The 16,761-nt window shown below is 41.2% G+C and overlaps 1 protein-coding gene across 1 annotated transcript in view; it reads right to left on the bottom strand.

Moving 5' to 3' along the window:
* Window positions 1-16,761, bottom strand: part of GRK3 (G protein-coupled receptor kinase 3) — a 129,145-nt gene that overhangs the window by 100,821 nt on the left and 11,563 nt on the right. The window lies entirely within an intron of this gene.

Here is a 16,761-nt window from a genome sequence, read left to right as displayed (position 1 = left end):
CGAAGAGTCGAAAATACTGTACTGAATACATGCAAGATAAAGGATGAAACTGTCACTATGTTTGCACAGTTCCAATATATGCCTAGTGCATGCATATGCCACTCTGAAAGACAGCATACAACAGGATCGAGACAGGTTTTGCCCCAAACTGGATTCTTGGGTAGTTTTTTTGGTTCTTTTAAATGCAATAACTAGATTGCAGAGTCAATCCAAACTCTCCATGTTCTATAACTTTCCACCCTATACACTCAGGGCCTTCAGGATACAGGTATTTGAAAAGGACAGAGGGCACTCAGCACCTGGGCTGCCAAACCTGCTGGTATTCTTCTTGAAATGCAGAGGTGGGAGTGGAAGAGTATAAGAACACACATCAGGTGGCAGAGGAAGGAGTCCAGCAGGTCTACTGACTGCCAAGCCCAGCCATTGCTTTCAAATTATCTGAACTGTGGAGGCCAGAATGCACGCCAGGAAAAGACCTCTAATATGGTTATTATTTCAATTCATTTGCACACAGAGACCACCACCCTTTTTGTATTTTTCTTTTTAGGTTTTATTTTTGCCTTTTCTTTCTCTCTCTAAGCAAAAGAGAGAGAGAGAGAGAGAGAGAGAGAGAGAGAAATTAAATAGGGAAAGAACAAGCTACTAAACTTTTAAAATCATGAATTTAAAATAAAGCAGTACACTGTATTTAAAAATAGATACAAAGGTTTCTCACCGCAATATTAACCTGCTCACACTGCACATTAACCTGCTTACATTGTAACTCAATGTAAATATTTAACCAATAATTGAAAACACTATATATGTGCAATTTGGGTAATCTAACATTAGTACAAGATTCTTAACTTCCGCTTTGCCTAATTTACATTTTAATTTTGCGACCCTGACGTATTAACATAGTTTTAATTTGTGTTTTTAAATATAAACCATGGTATTTATTTTTGCAGAATATGGTACCATCAAAAATGTACATGGAAGACAACAATTGTGTATGCATTTTAATACCACTTGCTGCACAAATCTATTGTCCTTTGTCAGGCAGACAAATGGCTAATGAGTTAAATACATAGCATTTGCTTGTGTGCAGTGAATTTTGCAGGAAAAGGTTAGCAGTGGCAGAATAACGTCCCGTTCCCTCCCACCCCCGTCCGCCCCCCCACACACACACAGTTTCTTGTTCCAATAAAGAATGTGGCATTTTTAGACCCCATTGTTTTTAAATATAAAAAGCAGGTGCATATTAGCACCATTCGTGTAAGGTTCAATCATACTCCAGCTGAAGTCGATAGGAGCTGTTCATTGATTTAAATGGAAACAGGATTGAATTCTAAGGGTACGTCTATACTTACCCACTGGTTTGGCGGCAAGCAATCGAACTTCTGGGTTCGATTTATCGCGTCTTGTCTGGACGCGATAAATCGAACCCAGAAGTGCTCGCCGTCGACTCCGGTACTCCTGCTCGGCGAGAGGAGTATACGGAGTCGACAGGGGAGCCTGCCTGCCGCGTCTGGACCGCGGTAAGTTCGAACTAAGGTACGTAGCTGAAGTTGCGTATCTTAGTTCGAATTGGGGGGTTAGTGTAGACCAGCCCTAAGACCCTAGTCCCTATACGTTTTAAAGATTTACTGCTGTGTCAGGGAAAATTTGAAAAACAAACTACTGAGAGACATTAGTGTTTATAGTATACCTTGTATTGATTGGGTCTATTACAACACAATTTAAATCTTTGCAGTCTATTTCTCACCTGATGCTCACTGTAATACCATTTGTGCAATCATGTGACTACTAGCAATACCCATGTGTGTGTTTGCAGCATCAGGCCTTACAGCTACAAAATTCCAGTAACTTCAAAGAGAGCTGAGGAATCAAGTTGCTGAGGAAATGCTTCTAATATAGGGCACTGGTGACATCATCAGAGTATTTTCTACAGTTTTGAACCTGTGCTGATTGGCTGCTCCCTTCAATATCCTCCTGCCTCCTCCCTCACAGGCTCTTCACCTCAGCATCATTCCACCTGCCTTCCTCCTCCAACACCCTGTCCACACCCACTTCCCTTCAATGTCCCCTCTCCCTTCCTCTACTTTTCCGTTTATCCCACCCTAAGTAAGTCCAACGCCTCCCCGCCAAAAAATAAATAATGGAACTAATGTGATATTTATCGCCATCCCAGTGTTTACTCTGCTTGTGTGTTAAGTCTCTTTCCTGTCTACTTACACTGTAAGCTCTGCAGAGCAGGAACCCCCTATTACTGTTTTTGCACAGTGCCTACTTAGCGCAATGCGGCCCTGTTCTTAGTAGTCCCTAGACACTACTGTAACAAACATGATTACTAACAATAATAATGAAGTTATGGAAGCTCTTCTTTGCTATGTCAAGTATGCCCAGAGAAATTACATAAAGATATCTTTATCCAGACATTTAAAGCAGGTAATTAAATGTAAGACATATCACTTTTCAGTGTTCAACAAAATATTCTGATTATGCTCTGAATGAACCTTTTCAAACCTATTACTCGTCTGTACCTTATCTAATAGTTTTCGATCTAATGGACAATGTCAAAGGAACAAGATGTTTTCTCAGCTAATGAACCTGAACACATTTGTAAATGTAAAGTGATCAGTGGCTATGCAAGGCCAAAAAGGGTTTCAAGCTCTAAATGCCAGATATTTGCCAAAAAGTAGTTCTGCTTTTATTTTCTTCAAGAACATGTTTCAAATAAATTAGTTTTTTATTTATTAAAATAGTCACTAAATTGAAAATGTACAGAATCTGAGCTACTGATCTGGACAAAGAGTCACTTAGAATTGACTACATAATCCTATGCTGGTGAATTTTCTAGCAGCTCCAAAATACTGGGCTTGCTACTGTTCTTACTGAAGTCAAAGGCATAAATCCTGATGAGTTTATATGGAGCAGGATTGGGTCCATAAATTCTTCTCCTATCTACAGATGATCATCAATTAAACAGAGAACCCAGAATTAAAGGCAAAATCAGCACTTGCCCTGCCCTCTCCTTTGGGTCTTTCCTTGTTTCCCCTTTTGACCCACAACTTTGATATTCCTCTCAGCCTGCTTTCTTCAACCCCAGTTTTCTACTATGTCCCCTCCCTGTGCTTTCACCTCCTCACCCTTTTTCACTTTCTCATTCCCCATTAGAGTATCAGGCAGTATGCCCGAATAAGATGCCTTAAATAGGGAGAGACTTTTCAAAAACAGGTGATAAGGAGCAGGACTCCAGGTAAGGCACCAAAGGCAGACAAAGATCAGAGTTTGTTCACTGCTAAATTGAATTTCAAAGAGCTAGTAATAGAAATAAAATGAATGCAAAAATAAATCAATAACCATAATCACAATAAAATAACTGTGTCCCTAGGCAACAGAGCATCCACAACTGAAGATGGAACTCATGGTTCATCTGAACAAGATGGAAGACAGGAAATGACAAACTCAAGCAAAACACATTACCTTCAAATTAGCGACCATATAATCAGCACGCACCTCAGAAGTTGTCCCTCATGGGACTGAGAAGGATAACCTAATTTTGACTGTGCAAAACTTTTTAAAGAGTTTTGAAGTATTGTCTGGGACCTGTTTCCTTCCCTCATCCCACAGCTAGACCCAAGGATTGTGAAACATCACTACTACTATGCTCACAAAAAAAGCATCACTTTAGAAGAGGTCCATCAAATACATACACAGAAAATAGCCATATACCGAGATCTTTCAGCCCTGCCACTTAAAATAAGAAGGAAATTGGAAAGTCTGAAATACATTACCAATCTGGGTCTCCCTTACAAGTACTTTTTGCCCAGGAAACAGAATTTTGCAAAGTGGAAGAAATTATATGCTCCAGAAGAGGAGAAACACCTCACCCTCCACTGAAGAATGCCTTCTAACTATCAAGATAGGACTCCAAAACAGTACACAATTAGATCCATCATTATTCAGTCACACAGATGACTATTCTACTCTATTTAGCTTTTTATACCATACCTATCATTGTGGTAAATCAGTGGCAAGAAATGCCTTCTCCAGCTGGACAGGAAACTGCAATTCCTCTTGGATGAAAATCTAAACTACAGCAGGCCATGCATTCACTATCTCCAGGATAGATTATTGTGACATACTCTATTTTGGGATAAAAGCAAAGGCCAGGTGGAAGTTGCAACTGATACAACATTCATTAGCTTGACTCTTACAATACAGACAAAAGACAGCACACATCACCAGTGCCCCATATTGTACACTGGTTTCCATTCAAATTTTTTATCCAATGCAAGGTGCAGCAGAAGTTAATGTTATTTTATACATTTTTCTCTTAGAGAGAATGACAGGTATTTTATAGATGGGTGTTTCTGTCCAAATAACTCCCAGGGCAACATAGGAGAAAGTCTTGAAAGGCCAGTGATAATCCATTTTTGGATGGCTGACAGATTACCGTTCCACTGAAAACAGGAATAAAACTATGCTCCTGATTGCCCTTTACTTGTGTGTGTTCTATAATATCACTAGGGTAACCCTGACAATCATGCAGTATGTAATTGACTTATACATTATTTTAATTGGAAAATAAGAGGTTATGGATACTAAATTAACTAATAGACACTCTCATTCTATTCATTTTCTCGTCACCTGCTAAATAAACAGCTGTGACTGAAGCTGCTTCCCCCTCTTTTATATATATCGGAATCCTTCCCATAGCATCAGACATTACTTAGTGCACAAACAAGGCTCTGGCATCCCTGTCTATCCTGGGCTGCTCTTTGCATCTTCTATGTTGCTAAGTCCCGTAAATTTTCCCACCCCGAGTAGTGCTCAGTTGAGGGATTATTTCAGCCAGCCCCTTTTGCATGTTCCTCCAACTGCCCAATGGTATGCCTGCCTTTGTAGACATCCTGGCTGCATTCTTAATGCAGGTCCCAAATGATTCCATGTTCTTTTCTGGATCACTTTAGAGAAAAGGGGTTATTGAACACTCTGAGGAATCTCAGTATTTATTATAAATTTATGCCATTTAGCTGGGGCGGGTGGGGCTATCTCCTGCAATATCCTGGGTAAACCTTACTGAATTAAGTTCAATACTTTGGGTTCCATTGTATTAAAAATGCAATTGCGTATGTGTTATTGTGGCATAGTATGGAACTCCTCTAGGAGATGTGACTAATGCAAACGTTGAGGAAATGTTAGGAATTTCAACTAATTTTTGAAATAATGCAAACGGTTAGTTATGTTTCCTAGTAAATATTTGGGATGAAAGGAATGCAAATGGCCCACCTCTGAGTCCATCTTTTTGAAGATGCGCCTTGAGCAGAAATCCATTGTCTGGCAGATTACCTATTCACAACTTCTTCACAGGCCCAAACCGGATAAATGAGTGCCTCGCAAACTCACTAGTGTCCTTATTCTAGGAACTAGAAACCACAGGAAAACCCCTGGGTGGGTTTGAAAGACTGTTCACCTGCTAGGGCCCATGTTGGAGTTGGGGTGATCTCTGGTAAGCTAATTAACGTGTTGATTCCTTCATTGTTTTAATGTTTTCTCTCTATTGATTTACCTTAAAAATAAAACGTGCTTATTCATAGATTCATAGATTCTAGGACTGGAAGGGACCTCGAGAGGTCATCGAGTCCAGTCCCCTGCCCGCATGGCAGGATCAAATACTGTCTAGACCATCCCTGATAGACATTTATCTAACCTACTCTTAAATATCTCCAGAGATGGAGATTCCACAACCTCCCTAGGCAATTTATTCCAGTGTTTAACCACCCTGACAGTTAGGAACTTTTTCCTAATGTCCAACCTAGACCTCCCTTGCTGCAGTTTAAGCCCATTGCTTCTTGTTCTATCCTTAGAGGCTAAGGTGAACAAGTTTTCTCCCTCCTCCTTATGACACCCTTTTAGATACCTGAAAACTGCTATCATGTCCCCTCTCAGTCTTCTCTTTTCCAAACTAAACAAACCCAATTCTTTCAGCCTTCCTTCATAGGTCATGTTCTCAAGACCTTTAATCATTCTTGTTGCTCTTCTCTGGACCCTCTCCAATTTCTCCACATCTTTCTTGAAATGCGGTGCCCAGAACTGGACACAATACTCCAGCTGAGGCCTAACCAGAGCAGAGTACAGCGGAAGAATGACTTCTCGTGTCTTGCTCACAACACACCTGTTAATACATCCCAGAATCATGTTTGCTTTTTTTGCAACAGCATCACACTGTTGACTCAGATTTAGCTTGTGGTCCACTATAACCCCTAGATCCCTTTCTGCCGTACTCCTTCCTAGACAGTCTCTTCCCATTCTGTATGTGTGAAACTGATTTTTTCTTCCTAAGTGGAGCACTTTGCATTTGTCTTTGTTAAACTTCATCCTGTTTACCTCAGACCATTTCTCCAATTTGTCCAGATCATTTTGAATTATGACTCTGTCCTCCAAAGCAGTTGCAATCCCTCCCAGTTTGGTATCATCCGCAAACTTAATAAGCGTACTTTCTATGCCAATATCTAAGTCGTTAATGCTTGCTTAGAAAGAACTGAGTGGCAACTAATAACTGTGGCAAATACACTGTTAACCATTCGAGAAGAGAAGGCAAAAGCAGCCTGCTTAGGCAGCCTGTCTTTTGCTGTAGATATCACAGGACAGTAGGGGACTGTGCAGCCTGAAAATACCCTGATCAAAAGGGAGAGAGGTGTGCGTCTCCACCCAAGAGAAGCAATGGCTGGGGAGCCAGAAGCCTAGAAGGGGAGCCCTTGATAGACCACAGAGTGGGAATATAGGTGTAATTGCCCAGAACTAAGACACTAGTGCCTCGTATTTTCCTGAAGTATTTCTGTCCATACCTTTGGGGGTTTCCAGCTTTCACATCCATATGTAAAGGTAGAGGTAAGTTTTTAGTTGGAAATTCATGGTTTGTCTTTAAATTGCAGATTTTTGATGACCAAATCTTGTTTAAGTTAGTATATGGAACTGTCACCTTGCTAATTCAGGACATTATTTCCTTCTGGACAATCCCATTGGCTTGCACTTTATTGCCAAGGTATGTGAATTGACTCACTTCTTGTATTCCTTTGCCTTCTAAAGTAAATATGTTTCCCAGACCTGAAGAAGAACTCTGTGTAAGCTCAAAAGCTTGTCTCTCTCACCAGCAGAAGTTGGTCCAATAAAAGATATTACCTCAGACACCTTGTCTCTCTAATATCCTGGGACTGACATGGCTACAACAATACTGCAAGTATCAGAGGGGTAGCCGTGTTAGTCTGAATCTGTAAAAAGCAACAGAGGGTCCTGTGGCACCTTTAAGACTAACAGAAGTATATAATACTGCATACATCTATGATATTGTCAGACAGAAAAGAGCACGACATATCAGTGTTGACTTCTTGTAGTAGTTCATGTCGCGCTCCCAATCAGTACATGGCCTGGGCCAGGGAAGCTAATGATCCAACCAGCGGACCAAATTCGGTGATGAATCTTGGTCATATGCCACCTGAGGCACGTTGCACATATGCTGAGAAGAAGTAGATCTAAGTCTTGTACTACCTGAAATCTGTTTTTCAGTTCAATTTGAAATTGCTGCTATAATGTCTTGTTGATTGGGCTGTTACTGTCAATTTTCTTAATGCTTTTTGGGATTTGGAGGGTTTTTTTCGTTTGAGTTCAGTCTTGCGACACAGAATTATGGTCACGTCCGATAAGAGCTCTTGTGTATGCTGAGACATCCTGAACAGTTTATCTAAATTTCCTTCCCACAGATAGATGGTCAGTGTGGTTCCTGATAATGTCATTGGGAGAAATTCCAAAGTTACTTTATGGATACTTTTGTTGGGGAATAGCATTACACTAATTGAGCCCTAATACCAGGAACAGCTTTATCACTCTTTTGCCGTTTTGATTTGGGGAACCGAGGCCATGCTTACCCCTTGCATTCTCCACTGCCCAACCTTAGCATTGAAGTCCTCCAATACTAAGCAAATGTCATGCTTGAGAATTTTGCCAATAGAGTTTGTAGGCAACTGTAGAATTGATCTTTGATCTCATCATCGTAGTTGTATGTTGGTGCGTAATGTTACATAATTGTCATTTTCATGTTTCATATTTGAAATCTACTTTGGAGCAATCCACTGTCACTTGGCTCCCCACTTTGTTTTTCCTACTCTGTAAGTCATAATTAATATTACTCACTCTGAGTGGTAACCATCTTCCTCCTTGTCTTCCCTTCCCCCCAAGTATATTATGCCTTTGTTTTCATTTTTAAATAGCTTTTTGTCATCTCCTGGCTATCAACATTTGCTTACGCCACAGATTTCAAGATTACATTCATCCATTTCTTTCATCACCCGTTGACCCAAGGTTGTTGCAGGCATTATTCTAATAAACCTACTTTAATAGATTGTTTTACTTTTAGTAAAGAACGTCTATTACCTAATCCCTTTCACCAAGACTGTTCATTTCTGCCAAGACGGAGTCCATTACTCTGGCATACTGTCTGCTGGAATGGCTATCTTGTGTTTGTGTGTGTACGTGCATGCATACACATGAACATATGCACACATACAAATAAATACTTTTAAAAGGAAATATTGAGCATAAATAGTTGTAGGCTGGATGAACGAGGAACAGGTAATAAAGGGCTATGCTGTTCAAATAGAGTGCTCACCATGAGCCTGCAAAGCCTATCTTCAGCATTCTGAGCCATCACCAGCCTCAGAAAGCCTATGATAGTGGCTCAGTTACAGATTAACTTATTCAGAAGACAGGCAGGTCACACTCAGAGGCCATTCAACTGCCAGATTTCTAATTTCATCTCTTAATAAAAGAAAAGAGATGCACAAAATATGTTAACTACTTCATTGTTATATAACTATATACCTGATATATCTTGACTTAAAGTAATTTTAAAGATGATACACTCTGAAGAGTTGTAGTAGCTGTGTCAGTCCCAGGATATTAGAGAGACAAGGTAGGTGAGGTAATAGATTTTATTGGACCAACCGCTTTTGGGGAACGAAACAAGTCTTCAAGCTTATGTGTAAGCTCAAAAGCTTGTCTTGCTCACCAACAGAAGTTGGTCCAATGAAAGATATTACCTCACCCACCTTGTCTCTCTGAAGAGAAACAGCAGTCATAGCTCAATCGAGCAGCAACGGGATTTAGGCAATATTATCCTTATGAGCAACACGTGTTTATTTGTACTTCAAATTAGAGGCATAAAAATATAAACTGTAGGAATACAAACTGTACTTGACACAGAGGGCACCACAATGGATATACCTCAACTTTTATGAAGAATTAACATCATTTCCATCTTGTTCTTGTAAGGATAGAGATTAGTTTAGAAGGACAAGCATCCTGTTATAAATATAAAGAAGAGATCATGTGTAGAGTTCTACTTTTCCATTTAAAGGAAGAAGATTAAGTACAAGTGAGAAACACTTTGAGGAGCTGGCCAGCATGCTGACCTCATGCTCTATTAAGGGTATCTAGTCGTGTCCACTCTTGGGATTTATTATAGATGCAAACTGCAAGAAATCCATGTTCACCAAGAGAGGAAACTGTTCCCATTCTTCGCAGATGAGGATCTAGCCAAAGAGATCCATGTTTTCATCATCTCCAGGTTAGCTGGACATCCAGAAGCAGCAAAGGATCCAGTAAGATCCCTAGATAATGAATCTTAGCAACAAAATGTGGAAGAAGTAATCATCTCCTCTATCTTATCTTCAGCATTCAGCTCAATCAGTAGTTGGAAGTTAGGGGTAGCCAAAAGCTGTCAGTCAAGACAAGCAAATATACGTCAGAGTAGCATTAAAGAGTGAATCAAGGACTGTGTTGTTAAGAAGCAATTAAGTCCAAGACAAAATTTACCAATCAGACATCCCAAAGAGAAGCAATTACATTCTTTAGACCCTATGACAAGGGGGGTGATGCAAAACCTCACCCAGAAATAAAGAGCTGTTTCAGAGGCAGGAACTGAATTAGAAGAGAAGGCTGCTGCAGTACATTCTATAATAGGAAACAAAATCTTTACTTTGTTTATAGAGAGAACAGAGAACCCTTTAAGACCAACGCTTGGAGCCCAAAAATGTATTAGTTAATACACTCAGAATTCAGATGCATTCTAAGGGATTTCAGAAAAAAAGCCAAAAATGGCTCAGAATAAAAACTGGACAATAAAAGAACATGGATCCCAGTGACGACTAAACCTGGTGATGCTCTATCGTGCTATAGCTGTTCCCAATGCTTCACATTGATTCAACAGACAATCTAGGCTTCAGAGTGATGTGTGAGTTTATTGTGTGTGCTGGTTGTATTGATTTGTGTATGGATTCTGTTGTGTGGGGATAGCTGCACGGATTTGTGAGGGTGCTAAATGAGGGGTATATGCTGAGGTGAGGGGCTATGTGTTTTGGGAGTTACTGTGCATTCTAGTATCAGAAGGGTAGCCATGTTAGTCTGGATCTGTAAAAAGCAACAGAGAGTCCTGTGGCACCTTTAAGACTAACAGATGTATTGGAGCATAAGCTTTCGTGGGTGAATACCCCACTTCGTCGGATGCATGTGCATTCTAGTTCTGGGTGGATTGTGGGTGGATTGTGATGTGTTGGGAAAGTTGTGTGGATCTGTGTGAGTGGCAATCATGGGGTGTGGCTTGCAGTGAGGCATTTGGGCCAAGGAATCCACCATCTGTGTAGTCACTCTCCTACAACCAATGAAACTGTTCCATCCAAATTAGCTGTAGGGTAAGGGTGATGATTGGTTGAGTTACTTCTGATACCACAATGGTCTAGGACTCTCTGCATGACATTCATACATGCCTTACTGAAGCTGTACACTGCACAGGTGTAATTTGTAAAGTCAAATTGGTTGATAACTTTAAAATTGGATGGTAACTCTCTGCGAAAACAAGTGATGATTCAATCTGTTTATATTCTGAACAAAAAGAGCCCTCAACCATGCCTGTAGCTGTTTCCACCGATTCATACTGACTCTACAGACCTAATAGGCTTCAGAGTGACAATCCTGAAATCTTATTACATAAATTTCTTTTCAGCTGTCTCTGTGGTAAATTATGGATGTGATTAATTCATTTGGATTTGGGATTAAATAATGACAAATAGTCTATATTCAACCAAGTATTTCTCTTCAAGTTTACAGACAAAACTATATGCTTTACCAGCTGCTAATTTGCATCTTATTATAATAACATCTCAAAATTGTATGAGTTTTTGCTAATATAGGTCCTGATCATGCAGTTGGGTTGGTGCTGCCAAATGCTTGTGCCCACCTGCATCTGACTGAGGGTCAGGCCCTAAAATGAACATTTATATCTGTTATATTCCTTTCCTGAGGGTCCCACTTTTTCCCCCTTTCATTTCTATTAAAAATTAAATTAAAACTGAAAGATAAACACTTGAATGTGTAGAACCATTACTGATGCGAGCCCAAAAAAGTTTACATTCACAGATCATTTTGCTACCTGTCCAAATGTGACTACCACATGTACAGGACCTGATGCAATCCTTGCTGTGGCTTTTGAGTGCTACAACACACGTAATAAATCACCATCATCTAGAGCACATCAAACACATGATTAATTTTAGGCATGTGAGTAGTCCTATTGCCTTCAATAATAGTTTAATGAATTGGGGCCTCAGATAATATTTTGTTCATGACAGTTAAAAGCATCTTAGGTATTTATATGGCCCCCATCACCTGAGCACCTGACAACCTTTAATGTATTTATCATCACAGCACCCCGTAAGGCAGTACTATCATTCCCCATTTTGCATTGAGGAAATGAGGCACAGAGGCAAAATGATTTGCCCAAGGTCACACAGAAAATCTGTGACAGAGCAAGGAACTGAACCCTGGTCTCCCAAGCCATAGGCCAATGCCCTAATCACTGGGGCATCTTTACTCACCAAGGAAGGGAAAGTGTAATAAATATGAGAGAGAGGGTATTCATATTCAGATAATAAAATAAGATACAAAACCCAAAGAACACAGTCATCAAACACTAGGATGATAAAAACAATAAAATACACAAAGACAATGAACTAATTCATTTCTTTTACATATGAAATACAAAGGTAAACAACAAACTAAATTATGAAAAACTGTTTTTATAGCAAAGTTCCCCTTTCTTTATCATCTGTAACATTAAAGAGCTAGAGATCATAAGTGACCTCTGAAATATTTTGAGAACCAAGAGATAGTTATGTACTTTGATCTTTGTTTAGTTTTTGTCTTTTTTATAACAAATAATCTGATTGATTCGAATCCTGGGAGACGCATCAGTGGTTTTAAAATACCAAACCTACTGCGGACATGTAAATGTAAATGTATTCTATTTTTCCAATTTCATCAACGAGCACCCAGCTGCTACAGCAACAATTTCCTTACAATCATATTATAGCAAATTAAGACTGAAGAAATTTGCTCCTCCAATGACCCACTAGAAGCCCTCTCAACCCAAATGATTCTAAGATCCAAAACTCATCCCCCCTTTCAAAATTGTAAAGCTTCTCACATTTATATTAAGTACACAGAGATCTGTCAACACATATACTCTGAATGAACTAATGTTCTCATTATGTGATTCATAATGATCTTTGTACTCAAGAAACAATGCCCTTGACAGGCAAGATTATAGCACTACACAGCTTTCCCTAGTTCTCCCCCATTCTAAAGCGGATACAAGACCAACAACCCAAGCAACTTCAGATATACAAATCACTTTAATGAAGAAAAGTCATGACAAGTGAAATAAAAAGCTGTTGAGTCCCTATGCTTATAGTGTATCCACTATCCATGTTTCTTGGGTATGACTTGAATTATTGTTGCCAAAACCTGAAACTAATATAAAAGTATGTCGTTTTGCAAGAATAATTTTTCTGAATTGGTAGGTCAAGGATTTGCCCTTTCAGCAGAATGCTGGCACTGAGAAGTAAGAAGAGAGACAAACACAACTCTTAGCTCCCACTGCAATTAAAACATTTGTTGATTTTAATGGTTTTTAAATCATCTTTAAGATGTATTTTTGGGATGGTAGAGAATTTGTATCAAGATCCATGCATAATGGTTTTTGTCTTTTTATATCTATAAAGCGCTCTGGACATGCATGAAAGGTATTATGAAATATAAACATTAATTGAGATTCACAGAACTAAGGAGGGCCATTCAACCAAATGCAGAAGTAACTGAACTAAACTATGCTTCACAGCACCTCTGAGACAGGAATCTTTACACCTGCTTTCCAGAGAGGTAAATGTTTACCTGACATTATCAGGATATACCGTAGAACAGTTAAAACGTGCTAAACAAATAAAGCTCCTGCCCCAAAGACCCTCAGTGTAAAGGCATGAGTGAGTCAATACAGTACAATGTAAAATAAACACTGAGTGGCATGTGGCCATTATAGCTGAAATACTTCATAGAACAAGTGTATTTTTAAAAGTTTTTGAGGGAGAGGAAGTATGCATGGTTAAAAGACACGGTCAATCCAAATTTGGCACAAAATTCAGGTTTATTAAGAATTGTTTTTTACAAAACCTAAAACCAATAGAAATGTTCCCATGATTTTTTTAATTCCAGAGGAAATAGTTGGTTTTAAACAAATAAACATCCTTAGTTTGCAATCTAAACATGCAGCACTGAGAATCTGAAATGGAAACAGATTAAAAACAAATGTAAAATTTATTTCACTGATTTTTCATTCTTGAGGTGATGATTTCCCGTTAATTGAGAGGTTATTCCAAGAATAAAGGCAACAAAAACAAATGCACAAAATCAGGAGTGGACAAAGGAAACAGTCAGGAGAGAAGATTGGGCAGACTTCAGGGGAATGGTGTAGAGCGTTGAGGACAGAGATATAACTTGGGGCAGAGGTATGGAGACCTCTGAATGTGAGGGGAAAAAGCAAACTGAATGTGACAGAGAAGCCAGCCTGGACAGTCAAGAAGGGGAGAAATATTATCAGAAGAGTGGGAACAGAAAATTAACTAGGCAGCATCAATTTGGATACAATGGGGAGATACTAGGGGCTGGAAAATGAAGAGAAGGCTTCTGTGGTTAAAGCAGGAAATTACCAGAGCATAGAGTTGTGGCGGTCAGGACAAAAAAGAAGGGACTAATCTTTCAGATATAAAGAAAAAAGAAGCAGGATGACAAGTAGGGTATGTCTACACTACGAAATTAGGTCGATTTTATAGAAGTCGATCTTTGGAAAGCGATTTTATACAGTCGATTGTGTATGACCCCACTAAGCGCAGTAGGCCGGTGGAGTGCGTCCTCAATACCGTAGCTAGCATCGACTCACGGAGTGGTGCACTGTGGGTATCTATCCCACAGACCCCGCTGCCCATTGGAATTCTGGGTTAAGCTCCCAATGCCTGCTGGGGCAAAAACACTGTCGTGGGTGGTTTTGGGTATATGTCGTTAGTCTCCCCTCCCTTCCTCCCTCCTTGAAAGAAATGGCAAACCATCGTTTCACGCCTTTTTTCCTGGGTTACCCGTGCAGACGCCATAGCACGGTAAGCATGGAGCCTGCTCAGCTCAGCGCTGCTGTTGTGAGCATTGTAAACACCTCGCGCATTATCCTGCAGTATGTGCAGAGCCTGGATAGGAGCCGCCAGCACGAGGATGACTGTGAGGAGGACATGGACACAGACGTTCCTGAAAGCACGTTATGTGGCAATTGGGACATCATGGCGGCAGTGGGGCAGGTTGATACAGTGGAACGCCGATTCTGGGCCCGGCAAACAAGCACAGCCTGGTGGGACCGCATAGTGTTGCAGGTATGGGATGATTCCCAGTGGCTGCAAAACTTTCGCATGCGCAAGGCCACTTTCATGGAACTTTATGAGTTGCTTTCCCCCGCCCTGAAGCGCAGGAACACCAAGATGAGATCTGCCCTGACAGTTGAGAAGCGAGTGGCGACAGCCCTGTGGAAGCTTGCAACGCCTGACTGCTACTGGTCAGTCGGGAATCAATTCGGAATGGGCAAATCTACCGTGATCCAAGTAGCCAAGGCAATCAGTGACCTTCTGCTAACAAGGGTAGTGACTCTGGGAAATGTGCAGGTCACAGTGGATGGCTTTGCTGCAATGGGGTTCCCTAACTGTGGTGGGGCAATAGATGGAACGCATATCCCTATCTTGGCACTGGACCACCTTGCCAACCAGTACATAAACCGCAAGGGGTACTTCTCAATGGTGCTGCAAGCACTGGTGGATCACAAGGGACGTTTCACCAATATCAACGTGGGATTGTCGAGAAAGGTACATGACGCTCGCATCTTTAGGAACTCTGGGCTGTTCGAAAAGCTGCAAGAAGGGACTTTCTTCCCAGACCAGAAAATTACCACTGGGGATGTTGAAATGCCAATAATTATTCTTGGGGACCCAGCCTACCCCTTGCTCCCACAGCTCATGAAGCCATACACAGGCAGTCTGGACAGTAGTACGGAGCAGTTCAACTATAGGCTGAATGGTGGTAGAATGTGCCTTTGGACGTTTAAAAGCCCGCTGGCGCTGTTTGCTGACTAGGTTAGACCTCAGTGCAACCAATATTCCCATTGTTATTGCTGCTTGCTGTGTGCTCCATAATATCTGTGAGAGTAAGGAAGAGACGTTTATGGTGGGGTGGGAGGTTGAGGCAAATCACCTGGCAGCCAATTTTGAACAGCCAGACAACAGGGGGATTAGAAGAGCACAGCTAGGCACGCTGCGCATCAGAGAGGCTTTGAAAAACAGTTTCATGACTGACCAGGCTACGGTGTGACAGTGTTGTGAGTTTCTCCTTGATGCAAAACCGCCCCCTTTGTTGAATGTACTTTCCTGTAAACCAATACCCCTCCCCCCTTCAACCACAGCTGGCAAAGGAAATAAAGTCCCTATTGTTTTGAATCCATTCATTCTTTATTTATTTAAAAAAAAAAGTGCGATCACTGACAAGGTAGCCTGGGTGGGGTGGGGGAGGAGGGAAGGACAAGGCCACATTGCTTATTGTAACCACATTACAAATCAAAGCTGTTTGAATGACAGCTTTCTGTTGCTTGGGCCATCCCCTGGAGTTGAATGGCTGGGTGCCCAGAGCCTTCCCCCCACCCCGACGTTCTTGGGCATCTGGGTGAGGAGGATATGGAACTTGGCGAGGAGGATGAAAAGGTCCTGGCTGCCAGGGAGAACGGATTCTCCGCTTGCCTGCTGCAAGTTCTCCTCCTTCTCTTCCTCATCCATGTTGCGTGAGACTCCCCCCTTGCAGGTGTCCACGGACAGTGGTGGGGCACTGGTAGGGTCCCCCCCTAGAATGGCATGCAGCTGATCATAGAAGCGGCATGTATGGGGCTCTGAACCGGAACGACTGTTTGCCTCTTTTGTCTTGTAGTAGGCTTGCCTGAGCTCCTTAACTTTCATGCGGCACTGCTGTGTGTCCCTGGTGTAGCCTCTCTCCACTATGCCCCGTGCAATTTTGGCATATATATATTAGCATTTCTTCTGCTGGATCAGATTTTTCTCCCCATACATCAATCAGATCCAGTGTCTCATGTTCGCTCCATGCTGACCAAACAGGACATGAAATTCAAAAGTTCCCGGGGCTTTTCCTTTGTACCTGGCTAGTGCATCGGAGTTAAAAGTGCTATCCAGAGCAGTCACATTGGAGCACTCTGAGATAGGTCCCGGAGGCCAATGCCGTCGAATTGCACAACGCTGCGTCTGTACTACCCCAAATTTGACCCAAGAAGGTCGATTTTAGCGCTACTCCCCTCGT

This window comes from Emys orbicularis, chromosome 16 (genome assembly GCF_028017835.1).
Source record: "Emys orbicularis isolate rEmyOrb1 chromosome 16, rEmyOrb1.hap1, whole genome shotgun sequence".
NCBI lineage: Eukaryota > Metazoa > Chordata > Testudines > Emydidae > Emys > Emys orbicularis.
The sequence above is the reverse complement of the archived record's forward strand: the minus strand, read 5'-3'. Positions and strand labels throughout refer to the sequence as shown.